The 12,390-nt window shown below is 44.4% G+C and overlaps 2 pseudogenes; both read right to left on the reverse strand.

The window, feature by feature from the left end:
• Positions 1-336: 336 nt before the first annotated feature.
• LOC105235792 lies at positions 337-3,624 on the reverse strand (annotated as a pseudogene).
• Positions 3,625-7,799: 4,175 nt separating this feature from the next.
• LOC117804222 lies at positions 7,800-11,173 on the reverse strand (annotated as a pseudogene).
• Positions 11,174-12,390: the final 1,217 nt, after the last annotated feature.

Here is a 12,390-nt window from a genome sequence, read left to right on the forward strand (position 1 = left end):
AGACTCCCCTATTTTTAAAAGAAAAAAGTATACTTCAAAATATTCTAATTCCACATGTGAACAACAAAATACTGTTTTACACAGTGTCTGGCCCACGGGTCCCCTTGAAGGCGGTGGGGTGGCCTGGGCCAGGGTCCTGGCAGGTGGGCTCGCACCAGGCGTCAGGCTCCCTCGGAAGGGCCCTGAAGGACACACCTTTCCTCGGAGCTGAAAGCTGAGCGCGGGGTCGGGAGACACGCGTGTGTGGCTGTGCGCTGCTGTGGCTTCTGTCTTTAACTGAAGGCCACCTGCGTTTTGTGTCTCCAGCGCTGAGGTGAAGCTCAAACTCCTGGCCGTCTACTGCCGGGAGAATGTGCTGGGAGCGTGGGTGAGAGGCCGTGTCTCCTTCCGGCACCACAGAGTTGACCTTAAAGTAAGAAACGCTGTCGCAGGAGCGAGTTCTAGATGCCGAGCCTCGCTCAGGGCCACCGGCAGCGTTTCCGCGCCCAAGGCCAACACGCCGCTCTCGCCGCTCTCGCCGCCGCCTGCGCTCTGGACCGGCTGCTGTTCCAGCTGCTCTGACTGGTCGCTGCTCCGGCGCTTCGTGGGCTGGGACCCGACGCCCGCGCGTGTCGCCAGCCTGTACAGACCATTCGCCACTGCCTTGTTCACCCGGCCGTGGCCCGCGCCGCGGATTGGCACCACGTGGGTCCCGTTTTGCTCTATGGTTTTTCTTGGTGGCTGGTGCCAACCTGGAGGCGCCTGGTGACTATCTGGACGGGGTGGTCTGTCACATCTGAATGACCCGGCTAGTGGCGCCTTGTGTGGCTCAGCTAATCGCAGGAATATTCATTCTACTTTCACTTTTACTTTGTGATCTGCGCACAGATCTTGAGGCCCTGGCTCAGGAGGAGCCAGCATGGCCGCCTCAGTGGCGGCGACCTGCCCGGCGACAGTGTTCGCTGGGGCCAGGCCGGCCACGGCTTTGGACGGGCACTGCAGGGAGCCGGCGGGCGGCGTGAACCATCTGCGTGACTGGCTGCTGGGAGGTCGAGGTGATCACAGGGGCGGCGAAGGTGTAGGTGATGGACTTGATTCTGGGCAGCAGCTGCCGCTGCAGGGCCACTAGACGGGGGCGAGCCTGGTGCGCTCTGAGCAGCCCGGGGCCTCCTGGACCACCGCCGGTTGGCGCTGTGAGGACCGGGCTCTGGTTCCAGGGTCTGGTGAACCTTCCCTCCACCAGCTCTCGGAAGTCTGGGAGCCACTGGAGTGAACAGACAGGATCCAGCGGTGTTGGGAGAGGCTGGGGCACTTTTAGAGCAGAGGGGTCCCAGAGGGATTTCAAAGCAAGGCACGCCCTAGGCTGTCCTTTCCTAAAAGCCCACTCTATTAATTTGCTTTCAGAGGTAAGAGCAATCCCCCAGAATGAGCCTTTCCCTGGTTCTTCCTGAGAACATGGTACTTTGATGCAAAAACAATTCCAGGAGACATTGTGGTCAGTTGAATTCTACCTGCCATTGTGGTATGGATAATTTTTAGTGATGTGCATGTAAATTCCATTTAGGGTGAGTGGTTTATCAGGCAACATCATAATTGCTTGTATGATTAATTGTGTGTAGGAATAAGGTGATTTTGCAGCATCCTTTAGGCTGTCTTTACCAGAAGCTTCCTTTTCATTTTCTGGATGTGAGTTGTGGGTGATGAAATTGAAGTCAGATGGTATTACATGGCCCCTTTTGTACCCCAAGACCCTTCTCCCCAAGGGCTGAATGGGCCAGTTTGCATCACTGGTGGTTCCCCTACCAGAGGGTGGATGAGGTGAACCACGTTGTCTGGAACATCCATGGTGGAGGATGAGATGTGGGCCTGCTTGGGCCTCACCGGGGTCTCGGGGACTCGGGCGCCTTCTCCCGCTCCTGGACAGGGCAGTGAATGTGATCTTGCTATTTGTGCTTGGAACCTGAGCAGGCACATGTGTGGCCGCTGCAGTGGTGTCATGCCACACCTCTGGAACAACATGGTCCACCAACACCCGCTTCTTGTAGAGGCAGCGCAGATAGAAGTCACTGCCGGTTTGGGGCCTGGGCTACAGGGATGGCTTTGTGGCAGCTCTGCCATGGCCACTGTTGCCTGGAGACATGGAGATCTCAAGGTGATGCTGCAGCATGACATTCCAGTGGCCAATGCTCATGTTCTCTGAGTCCTGGGACGAGTTGGGTGGGATGGTCACTGAGTGCATTAGGTACTCAAACTCAAGGCCTTAGATGGGCACTTTGGCCCAGTCTTGCCATGGAACTGAGGGCCACCCAAGGCTGCAGGTCCTGTCCTGGTTCTTTCAATGCTTTATTGTTCTATCCAATGCTTTATTGTTTGGTTCTATAAATGACCTCAGACCTTTGTAATAAATGATTTTTTTTTCTGTCCTTAAATTAAACAGAGTTGGTTTGCATACTAAAAGCCTGAATTGACAAATGTAAATTCCTTGTTGCAATGCTCTTCCTGGCAACTGGGACCTGGTCTTGGGATCCCAATGGTAGCTATGCTAAATCACCAACACCAACGACAATGCTATCTTTTACTGGATTTTTAGTAATTCCCCAATCTTCCTGTGACTGGAAACTGATGTAACTAACGGATCCTATGATTTGCCCAATGAACTGATTTTCTTTGTGGTCAGCCCTTGTCATGATGGCACCCTCTATGTTTACCTGTTTTTTGTTTGGGTTCAGTGTCAGTCCAAACTTGTGTTACCTGCTTCCATTATCTGACCAAACTTTTTCTTTCACACTTTACTGAGGTATAATTTACATATCATAAGATTCACCCATTCTCAGTGTACGGTTTAATGATTTTTAGCAAATTTGTACATTGGGTAACCCTCATCACAATCCAGTTTTGAATGCGCAGTCTTAATGTGTATATTTTCCATGGCTCATTGATGGATCCTAATATCACGTATTGCACAAAGTATAGCAACGCCAGACATTGGGCACATAGCAGTCAATCCTGGAGATCTGCTGGTGACTTCAAAGTAGTAGATTCAGAAGCAATTACTGTGTTATTGAAGGAGCAATGCCAAGGGTCATATAGAAAAGACACGAGAAACCCTAAATTGGAGCCAAATAATAGGAATCAGCAAGGTAGACAAGGCAATTGAAAGCAGGGCATGTGGAAGAAATGCTATAGGGTATCTGCTGCTGGACAGATCTCACTGCTTTGAATCATTGTGACACACTTCTGCTTGATAATGCCACCTGATGCCTGATACCCTGGATGTTTCAGCCTCACTTAATATACATTTTCAACAAGTGGAAATGAAACATTAACATATGTAAGATAGTCTTGGGACTAGGATTGAAAAGTTTTTTTTTTTTAAAGATTTTATTTATTTATGTGACAGAGAGACAGCCAGCGAGAGAGGGAACACAGCAGAGGAGTGGGAGAGGAAGAAGCAGGCTCCCAGCGGAGGAGCCTGATGTGGGACTTGATCCTGGAACGCCGGGATCACACCCTGAGCCGAAGGCAGACGCTTAACGACTGCGCTACCCAAGCGCCCCTGAAAAGTTTTTATTCTTCCTCCTTCCTCATACCTTTTTTTGAAATTATTGCCTTCTGCTCCATCTCAAACTTATTGATGAAGGGCATTATGTAGGAGTATCAAAAATTAAGTTTGCAGATTCCTGAGACTAACTATAGAGGGCTGGTATTACTCATAAGAAGATCTAATATTGAAACCAGACAATGAGAATGAACTTGAAAGGGAACAAAACTTTTACTTTTTCCTCCCCCATTGTCTTACTATCTGTGATCATCTCTTCAAGGTGACATAACATTGAGTGGCCAGCCTGGCCTTCTTGTTGCTTTTGAAAATCCCAGCTTTTCACTCTTGGGAACATTAAGGTCTATAAATCTCTTAGTTTGGTTTTAGCTACAGCTTCCCTTGAAGAAGAATATAGATTAGGAAAGGTACAAAATATATCTTTCCCCCTTGGTAATATTTAGTTGACTTGTTATTTCTTCAGAATAATTAGAATTTGGTGCCAAGGACTACTTTTTGAAGCATCAAAGAAAAACAGGAGCCCTAAAAAATATAGACACCAGGAATCTTTCTTTCTTTTACCTTTATTACATGAGCTACCATGGAAATGGAAGGAGTTAGAACAAGAAAACCAGAGGACATATGATACTACTGGGGATTATAATGACTTAGTGAAGGTTTCTCTTTTAGAGACAGGATCAATTAGGACAACCGACTAACTCACATTGTATGGTGGACACTAAATGGCCAGTAAAATTCTTAAGATTTTTCAAAGCAAATGTGTTTGTATCTCACCAAAGACCCACATTGAAAATGTTACTCAAGTCTTGTTCATAGTACTTTGAAAATTATCTCCATGATTCATTGAGTTGTATGATTTCTCTGTTTCTGTCACCTTTTCTCAAGCCCCTGCTACTTCTTGCCTGGATTCCTGTCTCTTTCTCCACCTGCCTCAGTTGTGCCTCTAAGTCTATCCTGTGCATGACTGTCAACAGCTCTGCCCATGGCCACTGTTCTTGAATTTTTAAATTTTCTGTATCTTCCAGAATAAATGTTAAACCGTTTAAGTTGACATATTAGGAAGACTCTTCATGATCTGAAGCCTATGTACCCTTCCAGCATCATTTCTTACCCCTTTCCTTCTTTATACTGAATGTGTCAACTGAGTGCAACTACTCCATTTATTCATTCATCTACTTAGCAAATATTGATTGAGGATTCAGCATTTGTCAGACACTGTTACTGGGTACTGGGAATATGGTAATAATACTTTCAGTTTTTAGAATGATTCCTGTTCGGTCTTAAATGTGGGCCTCTATGCATATGTTCCTCTCCTCCAGGAACTCCTTTCCTCCTTGCAAGTGTACCTTCTGCTAAGTGCACTTCTGACTTACTTCGGTAAGCCTCTCCTATTCTGTAGGCTGAGTGAGGTCACATACCTGGTCATCTCATAATACCCTCACCCTTCATGCATTTTTCACACTACATTTTTCCACTTCTCTGTCTACTCCACTAGGGTATAAGCTCCTTAAGGCAATATATCTTGATCTTTTTTTGTATCTCCAAGACCGTGCCTTATACATTTTAGGTGTTATTTATGGGAGATTCTTTGAAAAATCTCCAAATGGTTTCTGAAATCCTAGGCACTGCCTAGTAATGATGTTTCCTTCTGATGGGGACAGATGAATCTAATATTTCAATCACTGTTTTTAAAGCAATTTATGCAAAGGTGGCCATGCCTTTTTATGAAAGATATCAGCACAAAGGGAGAAAATAATAGCATTTGCAAATCCTTTGCTTAAAGCTTTTCTTTCGAAATCTACTGGTATGCATTTTTTAAAGACATTTATTTATTTTAAAAGATTTTATTTATTTATTCGACAGAGAGATAGAGACAGCCAGCGAGAGAGAGAGAACACAAGCAGGGGGAGTGGGAGAGGAAGAAGCAGGCTCATAGCGGAGGAGCCTGATGTGGGGCTCGATCCCACAACGCCGGGATCATGCCCTGAGCCAAAGGCAGACGCCTAACCGCTGTACCACCCAGGCGCCCCCATTTATTTATTTATTTTTAAAAAGTATCTATCTCTACAGCTAGATTAGGAAAAAAAATTGATCTTAAATCTGAACTTTTATATACCAGTTAAGACAAACAGAAGTTACAGACCGTTGCAATGTATTTCAGCACAGATAAAATTCCTGCTCTGGAGAAAATGTCAAAACATAGTCTCTACTAGTGGAGCATACCTGAATATCCCATTAGCTGTGGCCCAGTCCCCTCTGTGGTCTGCTCCTGAGCGGGTTGGATTTTCCCTAAAACAGACTCTGAGATTTGTATATGGGAAGATTATTTGGGAGGGCTCTTGGCATCTATACTTGGGGGTGGGGTGAAAGGAGGTGAGTGAAGAAAGCAGGATTGGGTGAAAGGAGAGATTGAACTAGAATGCTGTCATAATAAAGACCTCAACCAATGCTACAGGGAAGTCTGAAGCTGGGATGACCTTAGCCCTGAGGCAAAAAGGGCTGTACCTTTCTTTCCCTGGATGGGCCAGTCTTCTATTTCTACCCCACTGCAACCTGATGAATGAGGGTTCTTTCTTCGGCTAAAGTCAGTTCCCAAGGAGGAATCAGATAAAAGCAGAAGGTGCCAATAGTCCCAACAGCTGGTGGAGTGAGTGCTTCAATCTTGAAGGGGTGGATGGAGACTCTATACAACTGAGCTGTGGACTCTATACAGCTCTTAATCACTTAGTAGGAAAATCTGATTTTGAGGTTCAGAACCATTAGGAAATTTCAAACTTCCCATCTACATGGAAATGGAGGGCTATCCTAGGGCAGGATACTTACAGCAAATCCTGGTGTTTGCTTTCAAGTTCACTTTCCCCTTCCTCCTTGCTGTTAAAACTTGTTCAGTTGTTCACCTGCTGTGTAGCCATTGGCCCAGGGAAAGTGACTCAGATCCCTTTTTGTAATCCCCCAGGATAAATCTGGCTACTCTTAGCCAATCATTGTAACTTTATTCTGTTCTCCAGAGGCTGGATTAAGAAGAGGCATGTGATCTTTCTGGCCAATTTTCATTTCATCTTTTGATGAGGAGAAATCTCCTGGGGTTATATCTCCCAAAGACTTGCTTTTAAAAAGAAACATGTTAAAAAACAGTAACATTATTCTGACTCTTAATGTGGCTGGATGAAGAAGTGATGTCTGTAGCTGCTGCAGCCACCGGGGCCATGAGAGGAGCCAGCATAAGATGATAAGCAGGATGCCAAAATGGCAGAATGAGAAGGTGGTAAGAATCTGTGCTCTAATACTTCTGTGCTACTGAATTAATCAACCCTACAACTCCATGTATTAGGGTTCTACAAAGAAACAGAATCAATAGGATATATATATGAGATTGTATAATATATACATACTCTGTTGTTTTTTTGTAAGGAATTGGTTTATGTGATTATGGAGGCTGACAAGTTCCAAAATCTACTGTCAGTAAGCTGGGGATCTAGAAGAGCTAATGGCATAGTCCCAGTTCCAGTTTGAGTCCAAAGGGCCAAGAATCAGGGGAGTTGATAGTGTAGTTTTAGCACAAAGGACAGCAAGCTGGAGACCCCAAAGAGCTGATGTTTGAATCTGAGTCTGATGGCAGGATGGGCTGATGGGCCAGCTCATTGGCAGTCAGGCAGGAGGAATTCCCTCTTCTTTACTTGACAGTCAGACTTTCTGTCCTATTTATCCTTTGATTGATTGGATGAGGCCCACCCACATTAGAGAGGGCAATCTACTTCACTCAATCTCTCGATTTAAGGGTTAAACACATCCAAAAACACCTTCATAGAAACACCCAGAATAATGTTTTACCAAATATCAGGCCATCCCATGGCTTAGTCAAGTTGACACTTAAAATTAACCTTCACAAGTTTACTCCTTATCAACTTGTCACCTATAAGCCTCTCTTTAAACCATACTTATTTGCCAAATGAAGACAATAACAAGCATAATTTCATTTAAGACAATGTAACTATCCTGCATAAAACTGAAAATGCCCCCTTTTCTAGAAGAGGAGGTACAGTCCTTGAGTGTTGTTTACTATTCTTCTTGATATCCTGTAACTTAAATAGTATAACGTAGAATGAGCAATCCTTAAGTATTATGATATAAAGTCAGTGCATTTTCTGTTACATAATAGGGGAATAAGAGAGGGAATAAAATAGAGATACACATATACACACTAATACACATGCAGACATATTCTCAACAAAATAAGAAAAACTCGTGACAATTATAGTGTTTATTTCTGTAAGTGGTCATATAGTCGTAGTTGGTGTTTATAACTACCTTCTTCTACTACCCATTCTGTATTCCCTTCGTCTTCATCAAGCACTTTAGCTAGTCATAGTTGTTTACCTGATGTGATGACCAAAACCTTTGTTCTTGAAGTGTCTGGTCTCTAAGGTTCTGCCTGGGTTGGGTTTTTGTAGTTTTTTCTTGAACTTAATCACAAATCATGGGAATACTGAGGGATTTTCCTATTCCAGGCATACTCTTCCTACCCTCCATTATGGAGTAGCAGTCCAATATCCTATTAACAGTCAGAATCATTCATCCAAAACAACACAATAACTCCCTTCTTTGCCTGTGATTCAGAGATACAAGGAGTCCAAAGTGGCCAGGTGGCAGTCTTAACTTCTAGCTCAATGGAATCGTTGTTATGTCTCCTGGTGAAAGCATTCCTTCCTTTGGAACTAAGACCTCTACGCAGCAGATATAAAGTTGCAAGAACAGGAAGCAAAAATTTTGCTAGTGAGTCATTAAGAGTAATAGTGAATGCTGCTCCTCCCATTTCCATCCCTTGATTCCTGGACCCCTGAATTCTGGTTATGGAAGAAATAGCATCATATATTGAACACTGATTCAGAGCATACACAACCTTCTGGAAAACCTTGTTCCAGCCCTGCAAGGTATTGGAATCTAGCTGGTGCTATAACTAAGTCCTCAAAAGGCCATTCTACTGTTCTGTCAAGTCGGTTGCTTCAGGATGGTGGGGAACATAGTAAGACCAGGGAATTCTGTGAACCCAGGCCCGCGGCCACACCTCATTTACTGTGAAGTGAGTTCCTTAACCAGAAACAGTGTTGTGTGGAATAAGTGACAGTGCATAAAACATTCTGTAAGTTCACAGATGGTAGTTTTGGCAGAGGAAGGCAAATCAATATCCAGAGTAAGTGTCTATTCCAGTAAAAACAAAACTCTGCCCCTTCTGTAATGGAAGGGATTCCATGCAGTCAACCTGCTACCAGATAGCTGGATGTTTACTCCAGGGAATGTTGTGATATCAGGGACTCAGTGTTGGTTTCTGCTGCTGGCAGGTTGGGCACTCAGTTGTGGCCATAGGCAGGTCAGCCTTGGTGAATGGAAGTCCATGTTGCTGAGCCCATGCATAACCTCCATCCATGCCAACTATAGCCATTTTGTTCATGAGCCCATTGGGTGAGGACAGGAGTTGGTTGGGGAAAGAGGCTGACAGGCTCTACAGAACATGTATCTACTTTATTATTAAAATCTTCCTCTGCTGAGGTCACTCTTGGGTGAGCATCACATGGAGGAATCACAAATATCTTCATGTTTTTTGCCCATACACAGAGATCTAGTCATGTATTTCTTCCCCAAATTTCTTTGTCAGCAATTTTCCAATCATGTTTTCATGTCCCTTTCATGTCCCTGACCATCTAGTCAAACCACTGGTGACCACACATGAATCAATATATAATTGCATATCTGATTATTTCTTCTTCCAAGCAAAGTGAACAAATAGGTACACTGCCTAAAGTTTTGTTCACTAGGAGGATTTCCTTTACCACTGTCCCTCAAGGATGTCCTAGAAAGGGGCTGTAGTGTTGCTCCTCCCCACTTTTGGGTGGTACCTGCGTATTGTGCAGAATCATCTGTAAATGAGACCCGAATCTTCTCTTCCTCTGTCAGTCCTCGTGAGGCCATAGGTTCAACCTGGGAACGAAAAGGCAGTGTAGCAGGAGTAAGGACCATGACATGTGAGCCACTTCTTCATGTAACTTATTTATGCTACAAGTCATGTATATGCCTCAGTTATGTATATACTAGTTCCATTTGATGATGGAGTCCTGCTGCGTATACCCAACCCTATGACTGGATGGGTAAGAGATCACCCAGCTGATGAGGGGCAGTGGGGTTGCTCCGTAACTTGGCTTATAATTAAGCATTCAGTCTCTGATATGTCCCAGTGTAAGTCCAAGAGTGTTTCTTAAAAGAGAATAGTTATCTGTGGAAGATGGCAGGGCTTTTTCCCAAAACCCTAGAGCCTACACTGTGATTTACCTATTGGGGCCTGCCAAAGGCTTCACACAGGATCTCTGTCTGCCAGATCATATGGCCCAAGTAGCAGAGCAGCTTGCATGGCAGCCTAGACATGTTGCAGAGCCTTCTTTTATTCTGGACCCCACTCAAAACTAGCAACTCTTCAGGTTACTTGGTAAATGGGCAGGAGTAGCACGCCCACATGAGGAATATGTTGCCTCCAAATCTGAAGAGGCCCTTTAAGTGTCGTACCTCTTTTTTTGATTGTAAGAAGGGCTAGATGCAGCAATTTGTTCTTCATGTTGTAAGGGATATCTTGACATGCCCCCACACCACTGGACCCCTCAATTTTTGTCCAATTTATTTCTCACCTACTGATACACAAATGTCTTCCCAATCAGTTTAGAGTACAGCTTGCTAGATATAATCAGTCTAATATCATCAGTGTAATAGGCCAGTGTGATATCTTGTGGAGGGAAAGGTGATCAAGATCTCTATGAACTAAATTATGACATAGGGCTGGGGAGTTGATATACTCCTGAGGTAGAATACTGAAGGTCTCTTGCTGGCTTTGCCAGCTGAAAGCAAACTCCTTCTGGTGGAATTAAGTGATGGGGATGGAGAAAAAAGGCTTTTGCCAGATCAATAGCCACATATCAGGTACCAGGGGATGTGTTAATTTGCCCAAGCAGTGAAACCACATCTGGTATAGCAGCTGCAATTGAAGTCACCACATCCTTAAACTTACAGTAGTCCACTGTTATTCTCCAAGATCCATCTGTCTTTTGTACAAGTCAAATAGACTTGTTGAAATGGATGTAATGGGACTCATCATCTCTGCATTTTTTAAATTCTTTATGGTAGCACTGATCTCTGCAACCCCTCTAGGAATGTGTTCTTGTTGGTTTACTACTTTCTTAGGTAAAGGCAGTTTCAGTGGCTTCCACTTGGTCTTTCCCACCACAAGAATCTGAACTCTACAAGTCAGAAAATTAATGTGGGAATTCTGCCAGCTGTTGAGTATGTCTGTTCTAATTATGAGTTCCAAAACTGGGTTATTTTGGTTGGCCCACTGGGTTTGGTTGACCCACTAGGCCTACTGTAAGGCAGACCTGGGCTGAAATTCCATTGACCACCTGACTTTTATAAGCCTTACTCTGGCTGGTGACCACAGTGATATTTTGGGCCTCCTGAAATTAGTGTCAGTTCAGAGCCAGTGTCCAGTAATCCCTGACAGATCTGATTATTTCCTTTTCCCCAGTGCACAGGTCCTCTGGTAAAGAGTCATAGATCCCTGCAGGAAAGACTGGGGGAAAGATTAATAGTATACATTTTTGGCATAATGGTGGAGTCCTTCCTCAAGGAGATTTGGCCTCTCTTTCATTCAAGGGGTTCTGGGTCAGTAAACTGGCTCAAGTCTGGGAAATGATTGAGAGACCGTGGCTCTCTGTTTTTATGATTCTACTAAGACTTTTATTCACACCATGATCAGCTAGCCAGTGATATAGGTCTGTGTGAGTTGGAATATTCTGACTATTGCTTTGACTCTACTATTACAATAACCATGCCCACATTGCCTTTGATAGTTGAGTGTGCTCATTCCACCCCTGCCACACCAGGATCCACTTACTCTCCGTACATTTAGGTTTCCCAATTCAATGACTGCCATCCCCACTGTAAGGTCTGGTCTCCAGAGAAGAGTGATCACAACTCTTCAAGGATGCTGGGGCTTCCCTCACAAATTTTTTTCTCACAGTCTTGATGAAAAGTATGTATTCTGGAGTGAGTGAGTGAGTGAGTGAGTGAGTGAGTGAGTGAGTGAGTAGATCTTAAAGACAAGTCCACTCTAATATTCCCATCTTCCTAAGTCCTTGACACCCTTCTTCTATATTAAACTAAGGCATGTCTGGCATTTCCACCTTGCTCACCATGGGCCACCGTTTGGTCCATGTTTCAGCCAACCAACTAAAGAAACTGTTAGAGCCCTTTCTAATTCCCCAAGCTGCAACATTCAATACAGAATTTTTCCTTAGTGAGCCCATATTAATAAGTTCAGCCTGATCCAGTTTTATGTTCCTTCCACTAATATCCCACACCCTCAATATCCATTTCCATACATGTTCTCCAGATTTCTGTTCATATAAATTAGAATATTTAAATATTTGGGGGGAGTGTAGCACACCTCTTATGGGTCACACTTTGTACCTCAATTTTAGGGACCTTTTGAGGTTTGAGTCATATTTTAGGTCTAGAAGCAAAGAGGGGTGGTAGTGGTTGGTCCTGAGGAGACTAAGCATTGTCTTGCATGGCAAGTGCCTCAGGAGAGGCCATTACAGTTTTCTCACTCAGGATTAATCCCCTCAGACAGTGGTGGAGAGTTCTCTTCTATTGGGAATGGAGAGGTCTCATTCATTTTGAGTGGAGGGTCTGCTTCCACTGGCAAAGAAGATTCATCAGAATTTAGGGGCTCAACGGCCCCAGCAGCATTAGAGTCTTCCCACATTACAACTTTGGGGATCCCATCCCTTCCCAGTCAATGCCGTCACTTT

This window comes from Ailuropoda melanoleuca, chromosome 10 (assembly GCF_002007445.2).
Source record: "Ailuropoda melanoleuca isolate Jingjing chromosome 10, ASM200744v2, whole genome shotgun sequence".
NCBI classification, from domain to species: Eukaryota; Metazoa; Chordata; class Mammalia; order Carnivora; family Ursidae; genus Ailuropoda; species Ailuropoda melanoleuca.